The sequence below is a fragment of the Oncorhynchus gorbuscha genome, unplaced genomic scaffold, assembly GCF_021184085.1.
Source record: "Oncorhynchus gorbuscha isolate QuinsamMale2020 ecotype Even-year unplaced genomic scaffold, OgorEven_v1.0 Un_scaffold_4056, whole genome shotgun sequence".
NCBI classification, from domain to species: domain Eukaryota; kingdom Metazoa; phylum Chordata; class Actinopteri; order Salmoniformes; family Salmonidae; genus Oncorhynchus; species Oncorhynchus gorbuscha.
The window spans coordinates 1-27631 of record NW_025748163.1 but is presented as its reverse complement, the minus strand read 5'-3'; the positions used below and the strand labels follow the sequence as shown (position 1 = coordinate 27631).

General features: G+C 45.7%; 1 long non-coding RNA gene across 3 annotated transcripts; it reads right to left on the bottom strand.

Moving 5' to 3' along the window:
- Positions 1 to 3624: 3624 nt before the first annotated feature.
- Positions 3625 to 27473, bottom strand: LOC124028338. 3 transcript variants are annotated; one of them, XR_006837577.1, is made up of 5 exons: positions 27006 to 27473; positions 26784 to 26852; positions 14108 to 14271; positions 6977 to 7084; positions 3625 to 3644 (listed from the first exon to the last, which is right to left on the bottom strand). It is a non-coding gene; the product is annotated as an uncharacterized LOC124028338 (long non-coding RNA). The 3 variants fall into 3 exon arrangements; XR_006837576.1 differs by lacking the exon at positions 3625 to 3644 and adding an exon at positions 6870 to 6885 and having other exon boundaries at positions 27006 to 27470; XR_006837578.1 differs by lacking the exons at positions 3625 to 3644; positions 26784 to 26852; positions 27006 to 27473 and adding exons at positions 6870 to 6885; positions 24035 to 24096.
- Between the last annotated feature and the right edge of the window lie 158 nt (positions 27474 to 27631).

Here is a 27631-nt window from a genome sequence, read left to right as displayed (position 1 = left end):
CTCAAAAATATAAATATTGTTTAAAATACTCCAATTTTGGATATTAGGAGTTTTGGCAAGAGAAGCACTTTGTTCTCTCTCCCTCAATACTGCATGGCAGTGAGGAGAGTTTTCAGACAGGAATGTATGACCGAGGTAATAACACCTGTGGTGGGAGAGAGAGGAGGAGGATATACACCCAAAAGGGCCACGCCGTGACAATACAGACAGGTGGTTAGTAAAGTAACCTGGAGTAAAGTGAGCCGGTACTCCAGAGGTGAAGAGAGGGCAGGGTGAAAGAAGAGGCCTAAAGGACAGGAAGGAGCCGTCTAGAAGAGGCCTAAAGGACAGGAAGGAGCCGTCTAGAAGAGGCCTAAAGGACAGGAAGGAGCCGTCTAGAAGAGGCCTAAAAGACAGGATGGAGCCGTCTAGAAGAGGCCTACAGGACAGGAAGGAGCCGTCTAGAAGAGGCCTAAAGGACAGGATGGAGCCGTCTAGAAGAGGCCTACAGGACAGGAAGGAGCCGTCTAGAAGAGGCCTACAGGACAGGAAGGAGCCGTCTAGAAGAGGCCTACAGGACAGGATGGAGCCGTCTAGAAGAGGCCTAAAAGACAGGATGGAGCCATCTAGAAGAGGCCTAAAAGACAGGATGGAGCCGTCTAGAAGAGGCCTAAAGGACAGGATGGAGCCGTCTAGAAGAGGCCTAAAGGACAGGAAGGAGCCATCTAGAAGAGGCCTAAAAGACAGGAAGGAGCCGTCTAGAAGAGGCCTAAAGGACAGGAAGGAGCCGTCTAGAAGAGGCCTAAAGGACAGGAAGGAGCCGTCTAGAAGAGGCCTACAGGACAGGAAGGAGCCGTCTAGAAGAGGCCTAAAGGACAGGAAGGAGCCGTCTAGAAAGGTCTAAAGGACAGGAAGGAGCCGTCTAGAAGAGGCCTACAGGACAGGAAGGAGCCGTCTAGAAGAGGCCTACAGGACAGGAAGGAGCCGTCTAGAAGAGGGTTGGTCAGTGTCCTCCTAGTCCTCACTGGCCTACGTGGTCAGTAAGGATCCTTCCTCTGGCTCAGGAGGGGTCGACTAGCTTAACAGATAGCACTACGGATCACCTCCATCCACCTGGAGACAGACAGACAGGTTAGAGACAGACAGGTTAGAGACAGACAGGTTAGAGACAGACAGGTAGCACTACGGATCACCTCCATCCACCTGGAGACAGACAGACAGACAGGTTAGAGACAGACAGGTAGCACTACGGATCACCTCCATCCACCCGGAGACAGACAGACAGGTTAGAGACAGACAGGTTAGAGACAGACAGACAGACAAGTTTTGAAGACAAAAAGACAACAAGACAACACCACACTACTGAAGACAACACCATACTACTGAAGACAACACCACACTACTGAAGACAACACCACACTACTGAAGACAACACCACACTACTGAAGACAACACCACACTACTGAAGACAACAAGACAACACCACACTACTGAAGACAACACCACACTACTGAAGACAACACCACACTACTGAAGACAACACCACACTACTGAAGACAACACCACACTACTGAAGACAACACCACACTACTGAAGACAACACCACACTACTGAAGACAACACCACACTACTGAAGACAACACCACACTACTGAAGACAACACCACACTACTGAAGACAACACCACACTACTGAAGACAACACCACACTACTGAAGACAACACCACACTACTGAAGACAACACCACACTACTGAAGACAACACCACACTACTGAAGACAACACCACACTACTGAAGACAACACCACACTACTGAAGACAACACCACACTACTGAAGACAACACCACACTACTGAAGACAACAAGACAACACCACACTACTGAAGACAACAAGACAACACCACACTACTGAAGACAAGACAACACCACACTACTGAAGACAACACCATACTACTGAAGACAACACCACACTACTGAAGACAACACCACACCACTGAAGACAACAAGACAACACCACACTACTGAAGACAACACCACACTACTGAAGACAACACCACACTACTGAAGACAACAAGACAACACCACACTACTGAAGACAAGACAACACCACACTACTAAAGACAACAAGACAACACCACAAGACAACACCGCACTACTAAAGACAACAAGACAACACCACAAGACAACACCACACTACTGAAGACAACACCACACTACTGAAGACAACACCACACTACTGAAGACAACACCACACTACTGAAGACACCACCACACTACTGAAGACAACAAGACAACACTACACTACTGAAGACAACACTACTGAAGACAACACCACACTACTGAAGACAACACCACACTACTGAAGACAACACCACACTACTGAAGACAACACCACACTATTGAAGACACCACCACACTACTGAAGACAACACCACACTACTGAAGACAACACTACTGAAGACAACACTACTGAAGACAACACTACTGAAGACACTACTGAAGACAACACTACTGAAGACAACACTACTGAAGACAACACTACTGAAGACAACACCACACTACTGAAGACAACACCACACTACTGAAGACAACAAGACAACACCACACTACTGAAGACAACAAGACAACACCACACTACTGAAGACAACAAGACAACACCACACTACTGAAGACAACACCACACTACTGAAGACAACACCACACTACTGAAGACAACACCACACTACTGAAGACAACACTACTGAAGACAACACTACTGACGACAACACTACTGAAGACAACACCACACTACTGAAGACAACACTACTGAAGACAACACCACACTACTGAAGACAACACTACTGAAGACAACACCACACTACTGAAGACAACACCACACTACTGAAGACAACACCACACTACTGAAGACAACACCATACTACTGAAGTCAACACTACTGAAGACAACACTACTGAAGACAACAAGACAACACTACTGAAGACAACACTACTGAAGACAAGACAACACCACTGAAGACAAGACAACACTACTGAAGACAACACCACACTATTGAAGACAACAAGACAACACCACACTACTGAAGACAACACTACACTACTGAAGACAACACCACACTACTGAAGACAACACCACACTACTGAAGACAACACCACACTACTGAAGACAACAACACCACACTACTGAAGACAACAACACCACACTACTGAAGACAACACCACACTACTGAAGACAACAAGACAACACTACACTACTGAAGACAACAAGACAACACCACACTACTGAAGACAACACCACACTACTGAAGACAACACCACGCTACTGAAGACAACACCACACTACTGAAGACAACACCACACTACTGAAGACAACACCACACTACTGAAGACAACACCACACTACTGAAGACAACACCACACTACTGAAGACAACACCACACTACTGAAGACAACACCACACTACTGAAGACAACACCACACTACTGAAGACAACAAGACAACACCACACAACAGGTTGCCAAGGGAACTGACCTCTGGAAGGTGTACTGGCTCTCTGATCTGAAGTAGTACACATGAGACTTAAAGTGGAGCTTGAAGTCCTTCTGGATGTTCTCTGTCTCCGCGGAACCGTCAACGAGTAGCCTAGCAACACTGGCCAGAGGGTAGTCATCCTATAGGGAACAGAGATGACCTTTAGACTACTGCATCCCATAATAAATACTATATAATACACAACCCAGAGGGTAGTCATCCTATAGAAGACCTTGAGACTACTGCATCCCATAATAAATACTATATAATATACTACCCAGAGGGTAGTCATCCTATAAAGGACCTTGAGACTACTGCATCCCATAATAAATACTATATAATATACTACCCAGAGGGTAGTCATCCTATAGAGGACCTTGAGACTACTGCATCCCATAATAAATACTATATAATACACAACCCAGAGGGTAGTCATCCTATAGAAGACCTTGACACTACTGCATCCTATAATAAATACTATATAATATACTACCCAGAGGGTAGTCATCCTATAGAAGACCTTTCGACTACTGCATCCCATAATAAATACTATATAATATACTACCCAGAGGGTAGTCATCCTATAGAAGACCTTTAGACTACTGCATCCCATAATAAATACTATATAATATACTACCCAGAGGGTAGTCATCCTATAGAAGACCTTTCGACTACTGCATCCCATAATAAATACTATATAATACACAACCCAGAGGGTAGTCATCCTATAGAAGACCTTGAGACTACTGCATCCCATAATAAATACTATATAATATACTACCCAGAGGGTAGTCATCCTATAGAGGACCTTGAGACTACTGCATCCCATAATAAATACTATATAATATACTACCCAGAGGGTAGTCATCCTATAGAAGACCTTGAGACTACTGCATCCCATAATAAATACTATATAATACACAACCCAGAGGGTAGTCATCCTATAGAAGACCTTGAGACTACTGCATCCCATAATAAATACTATATAATATACTACCCAGAGGGTAGTCATCCTATAGAAGACCTTGAGACTACTGCATCCCATAATAAATACTATATAATATACTACCCAGAGGGTAGTCATCCTATAGAAGACCTTGAGACTACTGCATCCCATAATAAATACTATATAATATACTACCCAGAGGGTAGTCATCCTATAGAAGACCTTGAGACTACTGCATCCCATAATAAATACTATATAATATACTACCCAGAGGGTAGTCATCCTATAGAAGACCTTGAGACTACTGCATCCCATAATAAATACTATATAATATACTACCCAGAGGGTAGTCATCCTATAGAAGACCTTGAGACTACTGCATCCCATAATAAATACTATATAATATACTACCCAGAGGGTAGTCATCCTATAGAAGACCTTTCGACTACTGCATCCCATAATAAATACTATATAATATACTACTACTGTCATCCTATAGAAGACCTTTAGACTACTGCATCCCATAATAAATACTATATAATATACTACCCAGAGGGTAGTCATCCTATAGAAGACCTTGAGACTACTGCATCCCATAATAAATACTATATAATATACTACCCAGAGGGTAGTCATCCTATAGAAGACCTTTAGACTACTGCATCCCATAATAAATACTATATAATATACTACCCAGAGGGTAGTCATCCTATAGAAGACCTTGAGACTACTGCATCCCATAATAAATACTATATAATATACTACAGAGGGTAGTCATCCTATAGAAGACCTTTAGACTACTGCATCCCATAATAAATACTATATAATATACTACCCAGAGGGTAGTCATCCTATAGAAGACCTTGAGACTACTGCATCCCATAATAAATACTATATAATATACTACCCAGAGGGTAGTCATCCTATAGAAGACCTTGAGACTACTGCATCCCATAATAAATACTATATAATATACTACCCAGAGGGTAGTCATCCTATAGAAGACCTTGAGACTACTGCATCCCATAATAAATACTATATAATATACTACCCAGAGGGTAGTCATCCTATAGAAGACCTTTAGACTACTGCATCCCATAATAAATACTATATAATATACTACCCAGAGGGTAGTCATCCTATAGAAGACCTTTAGACTACTGCATCCCATAATAAATACTATATAATATACTACCCAGAGGGTAGTCATCCTATAGAAGACCTTTAGACTACTGCATCCCATAATAAATACTATATAATATACTACCCAGAGGGTAGTCATCCTATAGAAGACCTTGAGACTACTGCATCCCATAATAAATACTATATAATATACTACCCAGAGGGTAGTCATCCTATAGAAGACCTTGAGACTACTGCATCCCATAATAAATACTATATAATATACTACCCAGAGGGTAGTCATCCTATAGAAGACCTTGAGACTACTGCATCCCATAATAAATACTATATAATATACTACCCAGAGGGTAGTCATCCTAAAGAAGACCTTGAGACTACTGCATCCCATAATAAATACTATATAATATACTACCCAGAGGGTAGTCATCCTATAGAAGACCTTTAGACTACTGCATCCCATAATAAATACTATATAATATACTACCCAGAGGGTAGTCATCCTATAGAAGACCTTGAGACTACTGCATCCCATAATAAATACTATATAATATACTACCCAGAGGGTAGTCATCCTATAGAAGACCTTGAGACTACTGCATCCCATAATAAATACTATATAATATACTACCCAGAGGGTAGTCATCCTATAGAAGACCTTGAGACTACTGCATCCCATAATAAATACTATATAATATACTACCCAGAGGGTAGTCATCCTATAGAAGACCTTGAGACTACTGCATCCCATAATAAATACTATATAATATACTACCCAGAGGGTAGTCATCCTATAGAAGACCTTGAGACTACTGCATCCCATAATAAATACTATATAATATACTACCCAGAGGGTAGTCATCCTATAGAAGACCTTGAGACTACTGCATCCCATAATAAATACTATATAATATACTACCCAGAGGGTAGTCATCCTATAGAAGACCTTTCGACTACTGCATCCCATAATAAATACTATATAATATACTACCCAGAGGGTAGTCATCCTATAGAAGACCTTTAGACTACTGCATCCCATAATAAATACTATATAATATACTACCCAGAGGGTAGTCATCCTATAGAAGACCTTGAGACTACTGCATCCCATAATAAATACTATATAATATACTACCCAGAGGGTAGTCATCCTATAGAAGACCTTGAGACTACTGCATCCCATAATAAATACTATATAATATACTACCCAGAGGGTAGTCATCCTATAGAAGACCTTGAGACTACTGCATCCCATAATAAATACTATATAATATACTACCCAGAGGGTAGTCATCCTATAGAGGACCTTTCGACTACTGCATCCCATAATAAATACTAGTTAGTTTTAGGTTAGATGTATGTTTAGAGTTAGGTTAGAGTCCTTACCTGATGTGACTTGTAGAAGAACAGACTGAAGTTGGTGAAGACCACCCAGAGTTTCTGCCATCCATTACTGTTCTTAAACTTCCTCAGCAGGTTACCTGATAACTGGTTCTGATAGGGGGAGAAAGGACCAATAGGAAGAGACATTAACACAGGAGTAACCAATAGCAAAAGAGATTAACATTGTTGTATGGTCTTGAAGTTACAATGTTGTTGTGTCAGGTTATATCCCACCTCTCTGTACCAGGTTATATCAGGTTATATCCCACCTCTCTGTATCAGGTTATATCAGGTTATATCCCACCTCTCTGTACCAGGTTATATCAGGTTATATCCCACCTCTCTGTACCAGGTTATATCCCACCTCTCTGTACCAGGTTATATCAGGTTATATCCCACCTCTCTGTATCAGGTTATATCCCACCTCTCTGTACCAGGTTATATCCCACCTCTCTGTACCCGGTTATATCAGGTTATATCCCACCTCTCTGTACCAGGTTATATCAGGTTATATCCCACCTCTCTGTATCAGGTTATATCCCACCTCTCTGTACCAGGTTATATCAGGTTATATCCCACCTCTCTGTATCAGGTTATATCCCACCTCTCTATCAGGTTATATCAGGTTATATCCCACCTCTCTGTACCAGGTTATATCAGGTTATATCCCACCTCTCTGTATCAGGTTATATCCCACCTCTCTGTACCAGGTTATATCAGGTTATATCCCACCTCTCTGTACCAGGTTATATCAGGTTATATCCCACCTCTCTGTACCAGGTTATATCAGGTTATTCCCCCCTCTTTGTACCAGGTTATATCAGGTTATATCCCACCTCTCTGTATCAGGTTATATCCCACCTCTCTATCAGGTTATATCCCACCTCTCTGTACCAGGTTATATCAGGTTATATCCCACCTCTCTGTACCAGGTTATATCAGGTTATTCCCCCCTCTTTGTACCAGGTTATATCAGGTTATATCCCACCTCTCTGTACCAGGTTATATCCCACCTCTCTATCAGGTTATATCCCACCTCTCTGTACCAGGTTATATCCCACCTCTCTGTACCAGGTTATATCAGGTTATATCCCACCTCTCTGTACCAGGTTATATCCCACCTCTCTGTACCAGGTTATATCCCACCTCTCTATCAGGTTATATCAGGTTATATCCCACCTCTCTGTATCAGGTTATATCAGGTTATATCCCACCTCTCTGTATCAGGTTATATCCCACCACTCTATCAGGTTATATCAGGTTATATCCCACCTCTGTACCAGGTTATATCAGGTTATATCAGGTTATATCCCACCTCTCTGTATCAGGTTATATCCCACCTCTCTGTATCAGGTTATATCCCACCACTCTATCAGGTTATATCAGGTTATATCCCACCTCTGTACCAGGTTATATCCCACCTCTCTGTACCAGGTTATATCCCACCTCTCTATCAGGTTATATCAGGTTATATCCCACCTCTCTGTACCAGGTTATATCCCACCTCTCTGTATCAGGTTATATCCCACCTCTCTATCAGGTTATATCAGGTTATATCCCACCTCTCTGTACCAGGTTATATCCCACCTCTCTGTATCAGGTTATATCCCACCTCTCTGTATCAGGTTATATCAGGTTATACCCCACCTCTCTGTATCAGGTTATATCCCACCTCTCTGTACCAGGTTATATCCCACCTCTCTGTACCAGGTTATATCAGGTTATTCCCCCCTCTCTGTACCAGGTTATATCAGGTTATATCCCACCTCTCTGTACCAGGTTATATCAGGTTATACCCCACCTCTCTGTACCAGTTTATATCAGGTTATATCCCACCTCTCTGTACCAGGTTATATCCCACCTCTCTATCAGGTTATATCCCACCTCTCTGTACCAGGTTATATCAGGTTATATCCCACCTCTCTGTATCAGGTTATATCCCACCTCTCTGTACCAGGTTATATCAGGTTATATCCCACCTCTCTGTACCAGGTTATATCAGGTTATATCCCACCTCTCTGTACCAGGTTATATCAGGTTATTCCCCCCTCTTTGTACCAGGTTATATCAGGTTATATCCCACCTCTCTGTATCAGGTTATATCCCACCTCTCTATCAGGTTATATCAGGTTATATCCCACCTCTCTGTATCAGGATATATCCCACCTCTCTGTACCAGGTTATATCCCACCTCTCTATCAGGTTATATCAGGTTATATCCCACCTCTCTGTACCAGGTTATATCCCACCTCTCTGTACCAGGTTATATCCCACCTCTCTGTACCAGGTTATATCAGGTTATATCCCACCTCTCTGTATCAGGTTATATCCCACCTCTCTATCAGGTTATATCAGGTTATATCCCACCTCTCTGTATCAGGTTATATCCCACCTCTCTGTATCAGGTTATATCCCACCTCTCTATCAGGTTATATCAGGTTATATCCCACCTCTCTGTATCAGGTTATATCCCAGCTCTCTATCAGGTTATATCCCACCTCTCTGTATCAGGTTATATCCCACCTCTCTGTACCAGGTTATATCAGGTTATATCCCACCTCTCTGTATCAGGTTATATCAGGTTATATCCCATCTCTCTGTATCAGGTTATATCAGATTATATCCCACCTCTCTGTACCAGGTTATATCCCACCTCTCTGTACCAGGTTATATCAGGTTATATCCCACCTCTCTGTATCAGGTTATATCCCACCTCTCTGTATCAGGTTATATCAGATTATATCCCACCTCTCTGTACCAGGTTATATCCCACCTCTCTGTACCAGGTTATATCAGGTTATATCCCACCTCTCTGTATCAGGTTATATCCCACCTCTCTGTATCAGGTTATATCAGATTATATCCCACCTCTCTGTACCAGGTTATATCCCACCTCTCTGTACCAGGTTATATCAGGTTATATCCCACCTCTCTGTATCAGGTTATATCCCACCTCTCTATCAGGTTATATCAAATCAAATCAAATCAAATCAAATTTATTTATATAGCCCTTCGTACATCAGCTGATATCTCAAAGTGCTGTACAGAAACCCAGCCTAAAACCCCAAACAGCAAACAATGCAGGTGTAAAAGCACGAGATGGGATATAACCTGATATAACAGGTTATATCCCACCTCTCTGTACCAGGTTATATCCCACCTCTCTGTACCAGGTTATATCCCACCTCTCTGTATCAGGTTATATCCCACCTCTCTGTATCAGGTTATATCCCACCTCTCTATCAGGTTATATCAGGTTATATCCCACCTCTGTACCAGGTTATATCCCACCTCTCTGTACCAGGTTATATCCCACCTCTCTGTACCAGGTTATATCAGGTTATATCCCACCTCTCTGTACCAGGTTATATCCCACCTCTCTGTATCAGGTTATATCCCACCTCTCTGTACCAGGTTATATCAGGTTATATCCCACCTCTCTGTATCAGGTTATATCAGGTTATATCCCACCTCTTTGTATCAGGTTATATCCCACCTCTCTGTATCAGGTTATATCCCACCTCTCTGTACCAGGTTATATCAGGTTATATCCCACCTCTCTATCAGGTTATATCAGGTTATATCCCACCTCTCTGTATCAGGTTATATCCCACCTCTCTGTATCAGGTTATATCCCACCTCTCTGTATCAGGTTATATCAGGTTATACCCCACCTCTCTGTATCAGGTTATATCTCACCTCTCTGTATCAGGTTATATCAGGTTATATCCCACCTCTCTGTACCAGGTTATATCAGGTTATATCCCACCTCTCTGTATCAGGTTATATCCCACCTCTCTGTATCAGGTTATATCAGGTTATATCCCACCTCTCTGTACCAGGTTATATCAGGTTATATCCCACCTCTCTGTACCAGGTTATATCAGGTTATATCCCATCTCTCTGTACCAGGTTATATCCCACCTTTCTGTATCAGGTTATATCAGGTTATATCCCACCTCTCTGTATCAGGTTATATCAGGTTATATCCCACCTCTCTGTATCAGGTTATATCAGGTTATATCCCACCTCTCTGTATCAGGTTATATCCCACCTCTCTGTATCAGGTTATATCAGGTTATATCCCACCTCTCTGTATCAGGTTATATCCCACCTCTCTGTACCAGGTTATATCCCACCTCTCTGTATCAGGTTATATCCCACCTCTCTGTATCAGGTTATATCAGATTATATCCCACCTCTCTGTATCAGGTTATATCAGGTTATATCCCACCTCTCTGTACCAGGTTATATCAGGTTATATCCCACCTCTCTGTATCAGGTTATATCCCACCTCTCTGTATCAGGTTATATCAGGTTATATCCCACCTCTCTGTATCAGGTTATATCCCACCTCTCTGTACCAGGTTATATCAGGTTATATCCCACCTCTCTGTATCAGGTTATATCCCACCTCTCTGTACCAGGTTATATCAGGTTATATCCCACCTCTCTGTACCAGGTTATATCCCAGCTCTCTGTACCAGGTTATATCCCACCTCTCTGTATCAGGTTATATCCCGTTATCAGGTAGGTAGAGAAGACAGAGAGATTAGACGGTACTGTGGATCAGGTGGGTAGAGAAGACAGAAACAGAGAGGTTAGACAGAGACAGAGGTTAGACAGTACTGTGGATCAGGTAGGTAGAGAAGACAGAGAGGTTAGACAGAAACAGAGAGGTTAAACAGTACTGTGGATCAGGTAGGTAGAGAAGACAGAGAGGTTAGAGAGGTTAGACAGAAACAGAGGTTAGACAGAGACAGAGAGGTTAGACAGAAACAGAGAGGTTAGACAGAAACAGAGAGGTTAGACAGAGACAGAGAGGTTAGACAGAAACAGAGAGGTTAGACAGAAACAGAGAGGTTAGACGGTACTGTGGATCAGGTAGGTAGAGAAGACAGAAACAGAGAGGTTAGACAGAAACAGAGAGGTTAGACAGTACTGTGGATCAGGTAGGTAGAGAAGACAGAGAGGTTAGACAGAAACAGAGAGGTTAGACAGAAACAGAGAGGTTAGACAGAAACAGAGAGGTTAGACGGTACTGTGGATCAGGTAGGTAGAGAAGACAGAGAGGTTAGACAGAAACAGAGAGGTTAGACAGTACTGTGGGTCAGGTAGGTAGAGAAGACAGAGAGGTTAGACAGAAACAGAGAGGTTAAACGGTACTGTAGATCAGGTAGGTAGAGAAGACAGAGAGGTTAGACAGAAACAGAGAGGTTAGACAGTACTGTGGGTCAGGTAGGTAGAGAAGACAGAGAGGTTAGACAGAAACAGAGAGGTTAGACAGAAACAGAGAGGCTAGACGGTACTGTAGATCAGGTAGGTAGAGAAGACAGAGAGGTTAGACAGAAACAGAGAGGTTAGACAGTACTGTGGATCAGGTAGGTAGAGAAGACAGAGAGGTTAGACAGAAACAGAGGTTAAACAGTACTGTGGAACGGGTAGGTAGAGAAGACAGAGAGGTTAGACAGAAACAGAGAGGTTAGACAGAAACAGAGAGGTTAGACAGAAACAGAGAGGTTAGACAGAAACAGAGAGGTTAGACAGAGACAGAGAGGTTAGACGGTACTGTGGATCAGGTAGGTAGAGAAGACAGAGAGGTTAGACGGTACTGTGGGTCAGGTAGGTAGAGAAGACAGAGAGGTTAGACAGAAACAAAGAGGTTAGACAGGTCCTTCTGTAGCTCAGTTGGTAGAGCATGGCGCTTGTAACGCCAGGGTAGTGGGTTCGATCCCCGGGACCACCCATACGTAGAATGTATGCACACATGACTGTAAGTCGCTTTGGATAAAAGCGTCTGCTAAATGGCATTTATTATTATTATTATTATTATTATTAGGTTAGACAGTACTGTGTATCAGGTAGGTAGAGAAGACAGAGAGGTTAGACAGAGACAGAGAGGTTAGATAGAGACAGAGAGGTTAGACGGTACTGTGGATCAGGTAGGTAGAGAAGATAGAGAGGTTAGACAGAATCAGGTAGGTAGAGAAGACAGAGAGGTTAGACAGAAACAGAGAGGTTAAACGGTACTGTGGATCAGGTAGGTAGAGATGACAGAGAACAGACAGAGAGGTTAGACAGAAACAGAGAGGTTAGACGGTACTGTGGGTCAGGTAGGTAGAGAAGACAGAGAGGTTAGACAGAAACAGAGAGGTTAGACAGAAACAGAGAGGTTAGACGGTACTGTGGATCAGGTAGGTAGAGAAGACAGAGAGGTTAGACAGAAACAGAGAGGTTAGACGGTACTGTGGATCAGGTAGGTAGAGAAGACAGAGTGGTTAGACAGAAACAGAGAGGTTAGACAGAAACAGAGAGGTTAGACAGAAACAGAGAGGTTAGACGGTACTGTGGATCAGGTAGGTAGAGATGACAGAGAGGTTAGACAGAAACAGAGAGGTTAGACAGAAACAGAGAGGTTAGACGGTACTGTGGATCAGGTAGGTAGAGAAGACAGAGAGGTTAGACAGAAACAGAGAGGTTAGACAGAAACAGAGAGGTTAGACGGTACTGTGGATCAGGTAGGTAGAGATGACAGAGAGGTTAGACAGAAACAGAGAGGTTAGACAGAAACAGAGAGGTTAGACGGTACTGTGGATCAGGTAGGTAGAGAAGACAGAGTGGTTAGACAGAAACAGAGAGGTTAGACAGAAACAGAGAGGTTAGACAGAAACAGAGAGGTTAGACGGTACTGTGGATCAGGTAGGTAGAGAAGACAGAGTGGTTAGACAGAAACAGAGAGGTTAGACAGAAACAGAGAGGTTAGACAGAAACAGAGAGGTTAGACGGTACTGTGGATCAGGTAGGTAGAGAAGACAGAGAGGTTAGACGGTACTGTGGATCAGGTAGGTAGAGAAGACAGAGAGGTTAGACGGTACTGTGGATCAGGTAGGTAGAGAAGACAGAGAGGTTAGACAGAAACAGAGAGGTTAAACGGTACTGTAGATCAGGTAGGTAGAGAAGACAGAGAGGTTAGACAGAAACAGAGAGGTTAGACAGAAACAGAGAGGTTAGACAGAAACAGAGAGGTTAGACAGAAACAGAGAGGTTAGACAGAAACAGAGAGGTTAGACAGTACTGTGGGTCAGGTAGGTAGAGAAGACAGAGGTTAAACGGTACTGTGGGTCAGGTAGGTACCTCCACAGCCACACTAAAGTCCACCATGGACACAGAGGTGTTGCGGTGCCAGCAGACATGAACCATCGTGTTTCCTCTCTGTGCTGACTGACGCTCCAATGAGCTACGAGACGCACTCAGCTCCTCCTCTGACTCAGCCTCCACGCCGCCCTCTTCTGGAGACTCTGAGAACAGCAGCAAGAGGAATTGATGAACAGAAGCAGAGGACAAGCTATTCTTTCCCCGGGTCAGATAAGTTGAAGGTTGTTTCTCGGAGCACAAAACATCCTCGTCACAAAACCGAAATAAGAGAAGTGATCATGTGAATTGATGGACTCAAAGTCCATTTCACAGGCTACATTTCTATGCAGTTTGATCGTGTTGCAGGCTACATTTCTATACAGTTTGATCGTGTTGCAGGCTACATTTCTATGCAGTTTGGTCGTGTTGCAGGCTACATTTCTATACAGTTTGATCGTGTTGCAGGCTACATTTCTATACAGTTTGATCGTGTTGCAGGCTACATTTCTATGCAGTTTGGTCGTGTTGCAGGCTACATTTCTATGCAGTTTGGTCGTGTTGCAGGCTACATTTCTATACAGTTTGGTCGTGTTGCAGGCTACATTTCTATGCAGTTTGGTCGTGTTGCAGGCTACATTTCTATGCAGTTTGGTCGTGTTGCAGGCTACATTTCTATACAGTTTGATCGTGTTGCAGGCTACATTTCTATACAGTTTGGTCGTGTTGCAGGCTACATTTCTATACAGTTTGGTCGTGTTGCAGGCTACATTTCTATGCAGTTTGGTCGTGTTGCAGGCTACATTTCTATGCAGTTTGGTCGTGTTATATCTTATGGTGGAGAGACAATGGGCAGGTAAAGACAGGTTAGGACTCAGCCTGTACTCTGTGGGAAGGTTAGGTTAGTTAGGACTCAGCCTGTACTCTGTGGGAAGGTTAGTTAGGGCTCAGCCTGTACTCTGTGGGAAGGTTAGTTAGGACTCAGCCTGTACTCTGTGGGAAGGTTAGTTAGGGCTCAGCCTGTACACTGTAGGAAGGTTAGTTAGGGCTCAGCCTGTACTCTGTGGGAAGGTTAGGTTAGTTAGGACTCAGCCTGTACTCTGTGGGAAGGTTAGGTTAGTTAGGACTCAGCCTGTACTCTGTGGGAAGGTTAGTTAGGACTCAGCCTGTACTCTGTGGGAAGGTTAGTTAGGGCTCAGCCTGTACTCTGTGGGAAGGTTAGTTAGGACTCAGCCTGTACTCTGTGGGAAGGTTAGTTAGGACTCAGCCTGTACTCTGTGGGAAGGTTAGGTTAGTTAGGACTCAGCCTGTACTCTGTGGGAAGGTTAGTTAGGGCTCAGCCTGTACTCTGTGGGAAGGTTAGTTAGGACTCAGCCTGTACTCTGTGGGAAGGTTAGTTAGGACTCAGCCTGTACTCTGTGGGAAGGTTAGTTAGGGCTCAGCCTGTACTCTGTGAGAAGGTTAGGTTAGTTAGGACTCAGCCTGTACTCTGTGGGAAGGTTAGGTTAGTTAGGACTCAGCCTGTACTCTGTGGGAAGGTTAGTTAGGACTCAGCCTGTACTCTGTGGGAAGGTTAGTTAGGACTCAGCCTGTACTCTGTGGGAAGGTTAGTTAGGGCTCAGCCTGTACTCTGTGGGAAGGTTAGTTAGGACTCAGCCTGTACTCTGTGGGAAGGTTAGTTAGGACTCAGCCTGTACTCTGTGGGAAGGTTAGGTTAGTTAGGACTCAGCCTGTACTCTGTGGGAAGGTTAGGTTAGTTAGGACTCAGCCTGTACTCTGTAGGAAGGTTAGTTAGGGCTCAGCCTGTACTCTGTGGGAAGGTTAGTTAGGACTCAGCCTGTACTCTGTGGGAAGGTTAGGTTAGTTAGGACTCAGCCTGTACTCTGTGGGAAGGTTAGTTAGGGCTCAGCCTGTACTCTGTGGGAAGGTTAGGTTAGTTAGGACTCAGCCTGTACTCTGTGGGAAGGTTAGTTAGGGCTCAGCCTGTACTCTGTGGGAAGGTTAGTTAGGACTCAGCCTGTACTCTGTGGGAAGGTTAGGTTAGTTAGGACTCAGCCTGTACTCTGTGGGAAGGTTAGGTTAGTTAGGAGTCAGCCTGTACTCTGTGGGAAGGTTAGTTAGGACTCAGCCTGTACTCTGTGGGAAGGTTAGGTTAGTTAGGACTCAGCCTGTACTCTGTGGGAAGGTTAGGTTAGTTAGGGCTCAGCCTGTACTCTGTGGGAAGGTTAGTTAGGGCTCAGCCTGTACTCTGTGGGAAGGTTAGTTAGGACTCAGCCTGTACTCTGTGGGAAGGTTAGGTTAGTTAGGACTCAGCCTGTACTCTGTGGGAAGGTTAGGTTAGTTAGGACTCAGCCTGTACTCTGTGGAAGGTTAGTTAGGGCTCAGCCTGTACTCTGTGGGAAGGTTAGTTAGGACTCAGCCTGTACTTTGTGGGAAGGTTAGGTTAGTTAGGACTCAGCCTGTACTCTGTGGGAAGGTTAGGTTAGTTAGGACTCAGCCTGTACTCTGTGGGAAGGTTAGGTTAGTTAGGACTCAGCCTGTACTCTGTGGGAAGGTTAGGTTAGTTAGGACTCAGCCTGTACTCTGTGGGAAGGTTAGTTAGGACTCAGCCTGTACTCTGTGGGAAGGTTAGGTTAGGACTCAGCCTGTACTCTGTGGGAAGGTTAGTTAGGGCTCAGCCTGTACTCTGTGGGAAGGTTAGTTAGTTAGGACTCAGCCTGTACTCTGTGGGAAGGTTAGTTAGGACTCAGCCTGTACTCTGTGGGAAGGTTAGTTAGGACTCAGCCTGTACTCTGTGGGAAGGTTAGGTTAGTTAGGACTCAGCCTGTACTCTGTGGGAAGGTTAGGTTAGTTAGGACTCAGCCTGTACTCTGTGGGAAGGTTAGGTTAGGACTCAGCCTGTACTCTGTGGGAAGGTTAGGTTAGGACTCAGCCTGTACTCTGTGGGAAGGTTAGGTTAGTTAGGACTCAGCCTGTACTCTGTGGGAAGGTTAGGTTAGTTAGGACTCAGCCTGTACTCTGTGGGAAGGTTAGTTAGGACTCAGCCTGTACTCTGTGGGAAGGTTAGGTTAGTTAGGACTCAGCCTGTACTCTGTGGGAAGGTTAGGTTAGTTAGACTCAGCCTGTACTCTGTGGGAAGGTTAGGTTAGGACTCAGCCTGTACTCTGTGGGAAGGTTAGGTTAGGACTCAGCCTGTACTCTGTGGGAAGGTTAGGTTAGGACTCAGCCTGTACTCTGTGGGAAGGTTAGGTTAGGACTCAGCCTGTACTCTGTGGGAAGGTTAGTTAGGACTCAGCCTGTACTCTGTGGGAAGGTTAGGTTAGGACTCAGCCTGTACTCTGTGGGAAGGTTAGTTAGGACTCAGCCTGTACTCTGTGGGAAGGTTAGGTTAGTTAGGACTCAGCCTGTACTCTGTGGGAAGGTTAGGTTAGTTAGGACTCAGCCTGTACTCTGTGGGAAGGTTAGGTTAGGAGGTTAGGTTACTCAGCCTGTACTCTGTGGGAAGGTTAGGTTAGTTAGGGCTCAGCCTGTACTCTGTGGGAAGGTTAGTTAGGACTCAGCCTGTACTCTGTGGGAAGGTTAGGTTAGTTAGACTCAGCCTGTACTCTGTGGGAAGGTTAGGTTAGTTAGGACTCAGCCTGTACTCTGTGGGAAGGTTAGTTAGGACTCAGCCTGTACTCTGTGGGAAGGTTAGGTTAGTTAGGACTCAGCCTGTACTCTGTGGGAAGGTTAGTTAGGACTCAGCCTGTACTCTGTGGGAAGGTTAGTTAGGACTCAGCCTGTACTCTGTGGGAAGGTTAGTTAGGGCTCAGCCTGTACTCTGTGGGAAGGTTAGTTAGGACTCAGCCTGTACTCTGTGGGAAGGTTAGGTTAGTTAGGACTCAGCCTGTACTCTGTGGGAAGGTTAGGTTAGTTAGGACTCAGCCTGTACTCTGTGGGAAGGTTAGTTAGGACTCAGCCTGTACTCTGTGGGAAGGTTAGTTAGGGCTCAGCCTGTACTCTGTGGGAAGGTTAGTTAGGACTCAGCCTGTACTCTGTGGGAGGGGTTAGTTAGGACTCAGCCTGTACTCTGTGGGAAGGTTAGGACTCAGCCTGTACTCTGGGGAAGGTTCAGCCTGTACTCTGTGGGAAGGTTAGTTAGGACTCAGCCTGTACTCTGTGGGAAGGTTAGTTAGGACTCAGCCTGTACTCTGTGGGAAGGTTAGTTAGGGACTCAGCCTGTACTCTGTGGGAAGGTTAGTTAGGGCTCAGCCTGTACTCTGTGGGAAGGTTAGGTTAGTTAGGACTCAGCCTGTACTCTGTGGGAAGGTTAGGTTAGTTAGGACTCAGCCTGTACTCTGTGGGAAGGTTAGTTAGGACTCAGCCTGTACTCTGTGGGAAGGTTAGTTAGGACTCAGCCTGTACTCTGTGGGAAGGTTAGTTAGGACTCAGCCTGTACTCTGTGGGAAGGTTAGTTAGGACTCAGCCTGTACTCTGTGGGAAGGTTAGTTAGGACTCAGCCTGTACTCTGTGGGAAGGTTAGGTTAGTTAGGACTCAGCCTGTACTCTGTGGGAAGGTTAGGTTAGTTAGGACTCAGCCTGTACTCTGTGGGAAGGTTAGTTAGGGCTCAGCCTGTACTCTGTGGGAAGGTTAGTTAGGACTCAGCCTGTACTCTGTGGGAAGGTTAGGTTAGTTAGGACTCAGCCTGTACTCTGTGGGAAGGTTAGTTAGGACTCAGCCTGTACTCTGTGGGAAGGTTAGGTTAGTTAGGACTCAGCCTGTACTCTGTGGGAAGGTTAGTTAGGGCTCAGCCTGTACTCTGTGGGAAGGTTAGTGTACTCTGTGGGAAGGTTAGTTAGGACTCAGCCTGTACTCTGTGGGAAGGTTAGGTTAGTTAGGACTCAGCCTGTACTCTGTGGGAAGGTTAGGTTAGTTAGGAGTCAGCCTGTACTCTGTGGGAAGGTTAGTTAGGACTCAGCCTGTACTCTGTGGGAAGGTTAGGTTAGTTAGGACTCAGCCTGTACTCTGTGGGAAGGTTAGGTTAGTTAGGGCTCAGCCTGTACTCTGTGGGAAGGGTTAAGCCTGTACTCTGTGGGAAGGTTAGTTAGGACTCAGCCTGTACTCTGTGGGAAGGTTAGGTTAGTTAGGACTCAGCCTGTACTCTGTGGGAAGGTTAGGGGAAGGTTAGTTAGGACTCAGCCTGTACTCTGTGGGAAGGTTAGGTTAGTTAGGACTCAGCCTGTACTCTGTGGGAAGGTTAGTTAGGACTCAGCCTGTACTCTGTGGGAAGGTTAGGTTAGTTAGGACTCAGCCTGTACTCTGTGGGAAGGTTAGGTTAGTTAGGACTCAGCCTGTACTCTGTGGGAAGGTTAGGTTAGTTAGACTCAGCCTGTACTCTGTGGGAAGGTTAGGTTAGTTAGGACTCAGCCTGTACTCTGTGGGAAGGTTAGTTAGGACTCAGCCTGTACTCTGTGGGAAGGTTAGGTTAGGACTCAGCCTGTACTCTGTGGGAAGGTTAGTTAGGGCTCAGCCTGTACTCTGTGGGAAGGTTAGGTTAGTTAGGACTCAGCCTGTACTCTGTGGGAAGGTTAGTTAGGACTCAGCCTGTACTCTGTGGGAAGGTTAGTTAGGACTCAGCCTGTACTCTGTGGGAAGGTTAGGTTAGTTAGGACTCAGCCTGTACTCTGTGGGAAGGTTAGGTTAGTTAGGACTCAGCCTGTACTCTGTGGGAAGGTTAGGTTAGGACTCAGCCTGTACTCTGTGGGAAGGTTAGGTTAGGACTCAGCCTGTACTCTGTGGGAAGGTTAGGTTAGGACTCAGCCTGTACTCTGTGGGAAGGTTAGGTTAGGACTCAGCCTGTACTCTGTGGGAAGGTTAGTTAGGGCTCAGCCTGTACTCTGTGGGAAGGTTAGGTTAGTTAGGACTCAGCCTGTACTCTGTGGGAAGGTTAGGTTAGTTAGGACTCAGCCTGTACTCTGTGGGAAGGTTAGGTTAGGACTCAGCCTGTACTCTGTGGGAAGGTTAGGTTAGGACTCAGCCTGTACTCTGTGGGAAGGTTAGGTTAGTTAGGACTCAGCCTGTACTCTGTGGGAAGGTTAGGTTAGGACTCAGCCTGTACTCTGTGGAAGGTTAGTTAGGACTCAGCCTGTACTCTGTGGGAAGGTTAGTTAGGACTCAGCCTGTACTCTGTGGGAAGGTTAGGTTAGTTAGGACTCAGCTTGTACTCTGTGGGAAGGTTAGGTTAGTTAGGACAGCCTGTACTCTGTGGGAAGGTTAGGTTAGTTAGACTCAGCCTGTACTCTGTGGGAAGGTTAGGTTAGTTAGGGCTCAGCCTGTACTCTGTGGGAAGGTTAGTTAGGACTCAGCCTGTACTCTGTGGGAAGGTTAGGTTAGTTAGGACTCAGCCTGTACTCTGTGGGAAGGTTAGTTAGGACTCAGCCTGTACTCTGTGGGAAGGTTAGGTTAGTTAGGACTCAGCCTGTACTCTGTGGGAAGGTTAGTTAGGACTCAGCCTGTACTCTGTGGGAAGGTTAGGTTAGTTAGGGCTCAGCCTGTACTCTGTGGGAAGGTTAGTTAGGGCTCAGCCTGTACTCTGTGGGAAGGTTAGTTAGGGACTCAGCCTGTACTCTGTGGGAAGGTTAGTTAGGACTCAGCCTGTACTCTGTGGGAAGGTTAGTTAGGACTCAGCCTGTACTCTGTGGGAAGGTTAGGTTAGTTAGGACTCAGCCTGTACTCTGTGGGAAGGTTAGTTAGTTAGGACTCAGCCTGTACTCTGTGGGAAGGTTAGGTTAGTTAGGGCTCAGCCTGTACTCTGTGGGAAGGTTAGTTAGGACTCAGCCTGTACTCTGTGGGAAGGTTAGGTTAGTTAGGACTCAGCCTGTACTCTGTGGGAAGGTTAGGTTAGTTAGGACTCAGCCTGTACTCTGTGGGAAGGTTAGGTTAGTTACTCAGCCTGTACTCTGTGGGAAGGTTAGGTTAGAGGACTCAGCCTGTACTCTGTGGGGAAGGTTAGGTTAATTAGGACTCAGCCTGTACTCTGTGGGAAGGTTAGGTTAGTTAGACTCAGCCTGTACTCTGTGGGAAGGTTAGTTAGGACTCAGCCTGTACTCTGTGGGAAGGTTAGTTAGGACTCAGCCTGTACTCTGTGGGAAGGATAGGTTAGTTAGGGCTCAGCCTGTACTCTGTGGGAAGGTTAGTTAGGACTCAGCCTGTACTCTGTGGGAAGGTTAGTTAGGACTCAGCCTGTACTCTGTGGGAAGGTTAGTTAGGACTCAGCCTGTACTCTGTGGGAAGGTTAGTTAGGACTCAGCCTGTACTCTGTGGGAAGGTTAGGTTAGTTAGGACTCAGCCTGTACTCTGTGGGAAGGTTAGGTTAGTTAGACTCAGCCTGTACTCTGTGGGAAGGTTAGTTAGGACTCAGCCTGTACTCTGTGGGAAGGTTAGTTAGGACTCAGCCTGTACTCTGTGGGAAGGTTAGGTTAGTTAGGACTCAGCCTGTACTCTGTGGGAAGGTTAGTTAGTTAGGGCTCAGCCTGTACTCTGTGGGAAGGTTAGGTTAGTTAGGACTCAGCCTGTACTCTGTGGGAAGGTTAGTTAGGACTCAGCCTGTACTCTGTGGGAAGGTTAGTTAGGACTCAGCCTGTACTCTGTGGGAAGGTTAGGTTAGGGACTCAGCCTGTACTCTGTGGGAAGGTTAGGTTAGTTAGGACTCAGCCTGTACTCTGTGGGAAGGTTAGGTTAGTTAGGACTCAGCCTGTACTCTGTGGGAAGGTTAGGTTAGTTAGGACTCAGCCTGTACTCTGTGGGAAGGTTAGGTTAGTTAGGACTCAGCCTGTACTCTGTGGGAAGGTTAGGTTAGTTAGGACTCAGCCTGTACTCTGTGGGAAGGTTAGTTAGGACTCAGCCTGTACTCTGTGGGAAGGTTAGTTAGGACTCAGCCTGTACTCTGTGGGAAGGTTAGTTAGGGCTCAGCCTGTACTCTGTGGGAAGGTTAGTTAGGACTCAGCCTGTACTCTGTGGGAAGGTTAGTTAGGACTCAGCCTGTACTCTGTGGGAAGGTTAGTTAGGACTCAGCCTGTACTCTGTGGGAAGGTTAGTTAGGACTCAGCCTGTACTCTGTGGGAAGGTTAGTTAGGACTCAGCCTGTACTCTGTGGGAAGGTTAGGTCAGCCTGTACTCTGTGGGAAGGTAGGTTAGTTAGGACTCAGCCTGTACTCTGTGGGAAGGTTAGTTAGGACTCAGCCTGTACTCTGTGGGAAGGTTAGTTAGGACTCAGCCTGTACTCTGTGGGAAGGTTAGTTAGGAGTCAGCCTGTACTCTGTGGGAAGGTTAGTTAGGAGTCAGCCTGTACTCTGTGGGAAGGTTAGGTTAGTTAGGACTCAGCCTGTACTCTGTGGGAAGGTTAGGTTAGTTAGGACTCAGCCTGTACTCTGTGGGAAGGTTAGTTAGGACTCAGCCTGTACTCTGTGGGAAGGTTAGTTAGGACTCAGCCTGTACTCTGTGGGAAGGTTAGGTTAGTTAGGTTAGGTTAGTTAGGACTCAGCCTGTACTCTGTGGGAAGGTTAGTTAGTTAGGACTCAGCCTGTACTCTGTGGGAAGGTTAGGTTAGTTGGACTCAGCCTGTACTCTGTGGGAAGGTTAGGTTAGTTAGGACTCAGCCTGTACTCTGTGGGAAGGTTAGGTTAGGACTCAGCCTGTACTCTGTGGGAAGGTTAGGTTAGGACTCAGCCTGTACTCTGTGGGAAGGTTAGTTAGTTAGGACTCAGCCTGTACTCTGTGGGAAGGTTAGTTAGTTAGGACTCAGCCTGTACCTGTGGGAAGGTTAGTTAGGACTCAGCCTGTACTCTGTGGGAAGGTTAGGTTAGTTAGGACAGCCTGTACTCTGTGGGAAGGTTAGTTAGGACTCAGCCTGTACTCTGTGGGAAGGTTAGTTAGGACTCAGTCTGTACTCTGTGGGAAGGTTACTCTGGTTGGTTAGGACTCAGCCTGTACTCTGTGGGAAGGTTAGGTTAGTTAGGACTCAGCCTGTACTCTGTGGGAAGGTTAGTTAGGACTCAGCCTGTACTCTGTGGGAGTTAGTTAGGACTCAGCCTGTACTCTGTGGGAAGGTTAGTTAGGGTCAGCCTGTACTCTGTGGGAAGGTTAGTTAGGAGTCAGCCTGTACTCTGTGGGAAGGTTGGGTTAGTTAGGACTCAGCCTGTACTCTGTGGGAAGGTTAGGTTAGTTAGGACTCAGCCTGTACTCTGTGGGAAGGTTAGGTTAGTTGGGTCTCAGCCTGTACTCTGTGGGAAGGTTGCTCAGCCTGTACTCTGTGGGAAGGTTAGGTTAGTTGGATTCAGCCTGTACTCTGTGGGAAGGTTAGGTTAGGACTCAGCCTGTACTCTGTGGGAAGGTTAGGTTAGTTAGGACTCAGCCTGTACTCTGTGGGAAGGATAGGTTAGTTAGGACTCAGCCTGTACTCTGTGGGAAGGTTAGGTTAATTAGGAGTCAGCCTGTACTCTGTGGGAAGGTTAGGTTAGTTAGGACTCAGCCTGTACTCTGTGGGAAGGTTAGGTTACCTCAGCCTGTACTCTGTGGGAAGGATAGTTAGGACTCAGCTGTACTCTGTGGGAAGGTTAGGTTAGTTAGGACTCAGCCTGTACTCTGTGGGAAGGTTAGTTAGGACTCAGCCTGTACTCTGTGGGAAGGTTAGGACTTGTAGGACTCAGCCTGTACTCTGTGGGGAAGGTTAGTTAGGACTCAGCCTGTACTCTGTGGGAAGGTTAGGGCTGTTCATGGCTGCTGTGGGCCCTTTTTGTGGAAGGATTGGTGGGACTCCACCTGTAGAAGTAGTAGCAGTAGGTAGTGTGATTTACTGCGGTCCAGATCGACTGGTGGACTGTAGATCAGAGGAAAGACCATTCATCTGTTCAGCCAGGTCTAGGGGTCAGGGGTGAGGGTACAAGACTTACTGCGGTCTGATCGACTGGTGGACAGTAGATCAGTAGAAGGTCTGTTACTCTGTTCTACCAGGTCTAGGGGAAGGGGTCAGGTACAAGACTCTACTGCGGTCTGATCGACTCTGTGGACAGTAGATCAGTACTCGAGGTCTGTTAGGACTCTGTTCTACCAGGACTACAGCCATCTCTGATGTCCTCTATCCATTTCACCATCTCTGATGCACAGCTTGGTTAGGTACAGACTCTGGGTTAGATGCACAGCTAGGACCTGTTCTAATGACTGATTGTGGCTCCCTGGGGGAAATGAGTTTAACACCCCTGCTCTAGAACACCTAAGGACTCAGCCTGTACTCTGTGGGAAGGGACTCTGATTGGACACCCTCTGTGGGAAAACACTCCTAAACCACCCTTGAACACTCTAGGACACCTAAAACAGGTTAAAACCACCCTCTGTGGGAAGGTTAGGTTGGTGGGACAGCCTGTACTCTGTGGGAAAACATTCTAAACCACCCTGGAACACTGTAAAACACCCTAAAACATCAAGTACTCTGTGGGAAATGGAATAACTCACCCAGGGAACACATCTAGAACACTTGTACTCTGTGGGAAAGGTTGAGTTGGTTGGGACCCCCTGTACTCTGACGACAGACTGGCGCTGACTCTGTGGGAAGAGTGAAGGAATGAGGACTCCCCTGTACTCATCCTCACTCCCTGATCTGAGGACACAGACTGTACTCTGTGGGAAGGTTAGGATCAGTTCAGGCTGCTGTGGGCCTCTACTAATTTACAGCTGTGTTATGTCATCTGAAGCTACCAGCATGGGAAAGCCAGCTTCCTGGACACACATTAAGTCTAATCCTGGTGGAATAAATGTTTTCTCTGTTCTATCTGCCGTTTTCAGGTACAAGACTTACTGCTCTAATGTGGACAGTGTCCAGTAGAAACTGGCCCATAATGTTAAGGTTCAGGTTCTGATGACTCTATCCATTTCTGTCATGCAGTGGAGAGAGTACAGCATGGGTTAGATGCACAGCTGGACCTTTCTAATGACTGGTTGTCCCCTGCTAAATCATTTACCTCTGCTGGTGTACACCAAACCACCTGGGAATCACTGAACTGGAGGACCCTTGAACACTCTAGAACACCCTAAAACATATGATGGAACATCACTGAACTGGAACAGGAGAGACACCCTAAAACACAGAAATATAATGAGACATCTACACTGTACTGGCCAGGAGGACAGAGAACACAGAGATATAATGAGACTCCCCCTCACTGATCTGGACACAGACACAGGGATCAGAGGGAGGAACACAGAGATATAATGAGACATCCTGGACACTGAACTGGAGGAGGAGGAGAGGCTTAATGGGAGGAACACAGAGATATAATGAGACATCACTGTACTGGAGGAGGAGGAGAGAACTGGTTGGAACACAGAGATATAATGAGACATCACTGAACTGGAGGAGGAGAGAGAGGAGGAACACAGAGATATAATGAGACATCACTGAACTGGAGGAGGAGAGAGAGAGGAACACAGAGATATAATGAGACATCACTGAACTGGAGGAGGAAGAGAGGGAGGAACAGAGATATAATGAGACATCACTGTACTGGAGGAGGAGAGAGGGGAGGAACACAGAGATATAATGAGACATCACTGAACTGGAGGAGGAGAGAGGGGAGGAACACAGAGATATGAGACATCACTGAACTGGAGGAGGAGGAGAGAGGAACACAGAGATATAATGAGACATCACTGAACTGGAGGAGGAGGGAGAGAGGAGGAACACAGAGATATAATGAGACATCACTGAACTGGAGGAGGAGGAGAGAGGGGAGGAACACAGAGATATAAATGAGACATCACTGAACTGGAGGAGGAGGAGAGGAACACAGAGATATAATGAGACATCACTGAACTGGAGGAGGAGGAGAGGAACACAGAGATATAATGAGACATCACTGAACTGGAGGAGGAGGAGAGGAACACAGAGATATAATGAGACATCACTGAACTGGAGGAGGAGGAGGAGAGAGGGAGGAACACAGAGATATAATGAGACATCACTGAACTGGAGGAGGAGAGAGGGGAGGACACAGAGATATAATGAGACATCACTGAACTGGAGGAGGAGGAGGGAGGAACACAGAGATATAATGAGACATCACTGAACTGGAGGAGGAGAGAGGGAGGAACACAGAGATATAATGAGACATCACTGAACTGGAGGAGGAGGAGAGAGAGGGAGGAACACAGAGATATAATGAGACATCACTGAACTGGAGGAGGAGAGGAGGAACACAGAGATATAATGAGACATCACTGAACTGGAGGAGGAGGAGAGAGAGGAGGAACACAGAGATATAATGAGACATCACTGTACTGGAGGAGGAGGAGGGGAGGAACACAGAGATATGGAGACATCACTGAACTGGAGGGAGGAGGAGAGAGAGGGAGAGAGAGACACAGAGATATAATGGAGACATCACTGAACTGGAGGAGGGAGGAGAGAGGAACACAGAGATATAATGAGACATCACTGAACTGGAGGAGGAGAGAGAGGAACACAGGATATAATGAGACATCACTGAACTGGAGGAGGAGAGAGAGGGAGGAACACAGAGATATAATGAGACATCACTGAACTGGAGGAGGAGGAGGAGAGAGAGAGAGAGGGAGGGACAGAGAGAGAGATAGGGTGAGTGAGGAGCAGAGGAGTCATGTGACAGGAAGTAGGAAGTAATGACTAACCAGGAAGAACATTCTTTGCTGTAGTCCTTTCCCTGAGAGCTTACTGAGACAGCCCAGTCTGATAAACTCCTGGATGGGTGACAGAAACAACACAGAGGAAACAATGAACAACGACAGGAAGTTAGATACACTAAAGGACAACATGAGGACTGATGTACTACAACTTGGAATAAATCACTACAATACTTGTCAAAGCAAAGCCAGGGAAAACTGTTCTCTTACCCTGCCAGATATAGCCAGGTCCTGGATGCCTGTCAGATCTTTCTTCAGTTCTAGAAGCTTCTGGATGTTCTCCATCTTCATCATGGTTCCCTGAAGCTGCAGCACCATCTCTGATATATCAGCTAGGGCAGCTAGAGGAGGAGTGTTAGTACACACACCATCTCTGATATATCAGCTAGAGGAGGAGTGTTCTCTCTCTAACACACACCATCTCTGATATATCAGCTAGAGGAGGAGTGTTCTCTCTCTAACACACACCATCTCTGATATATCAGCTAGAGGAGGAGTGTTCTCTCTCTAACACACACCATCTCTGATATATCAACTAGAGGAGGAGTGTTCTCTCTCTAACACACACCATCTCTGATACATCAACTAGAGGAGGAGTGTTCTCTCTCTAACACACACCATCTCTGATATATCAACTAGAGGAGGAGTGTTCTCTCTCTAACACACACCATCTCTGATATATCAACTAGAGGAGCAGGGTTCTCTGAGATATTAACTAGACAACTAGAGGAGCAGGGTTCTCTGGAGATATTAACTAGACAACTAGAGGAGCAGGGTTCTCTGAGATATTAACTAGACAACTAGAGGAGCAGGGTTCTCTGAGATATTAACTAGAC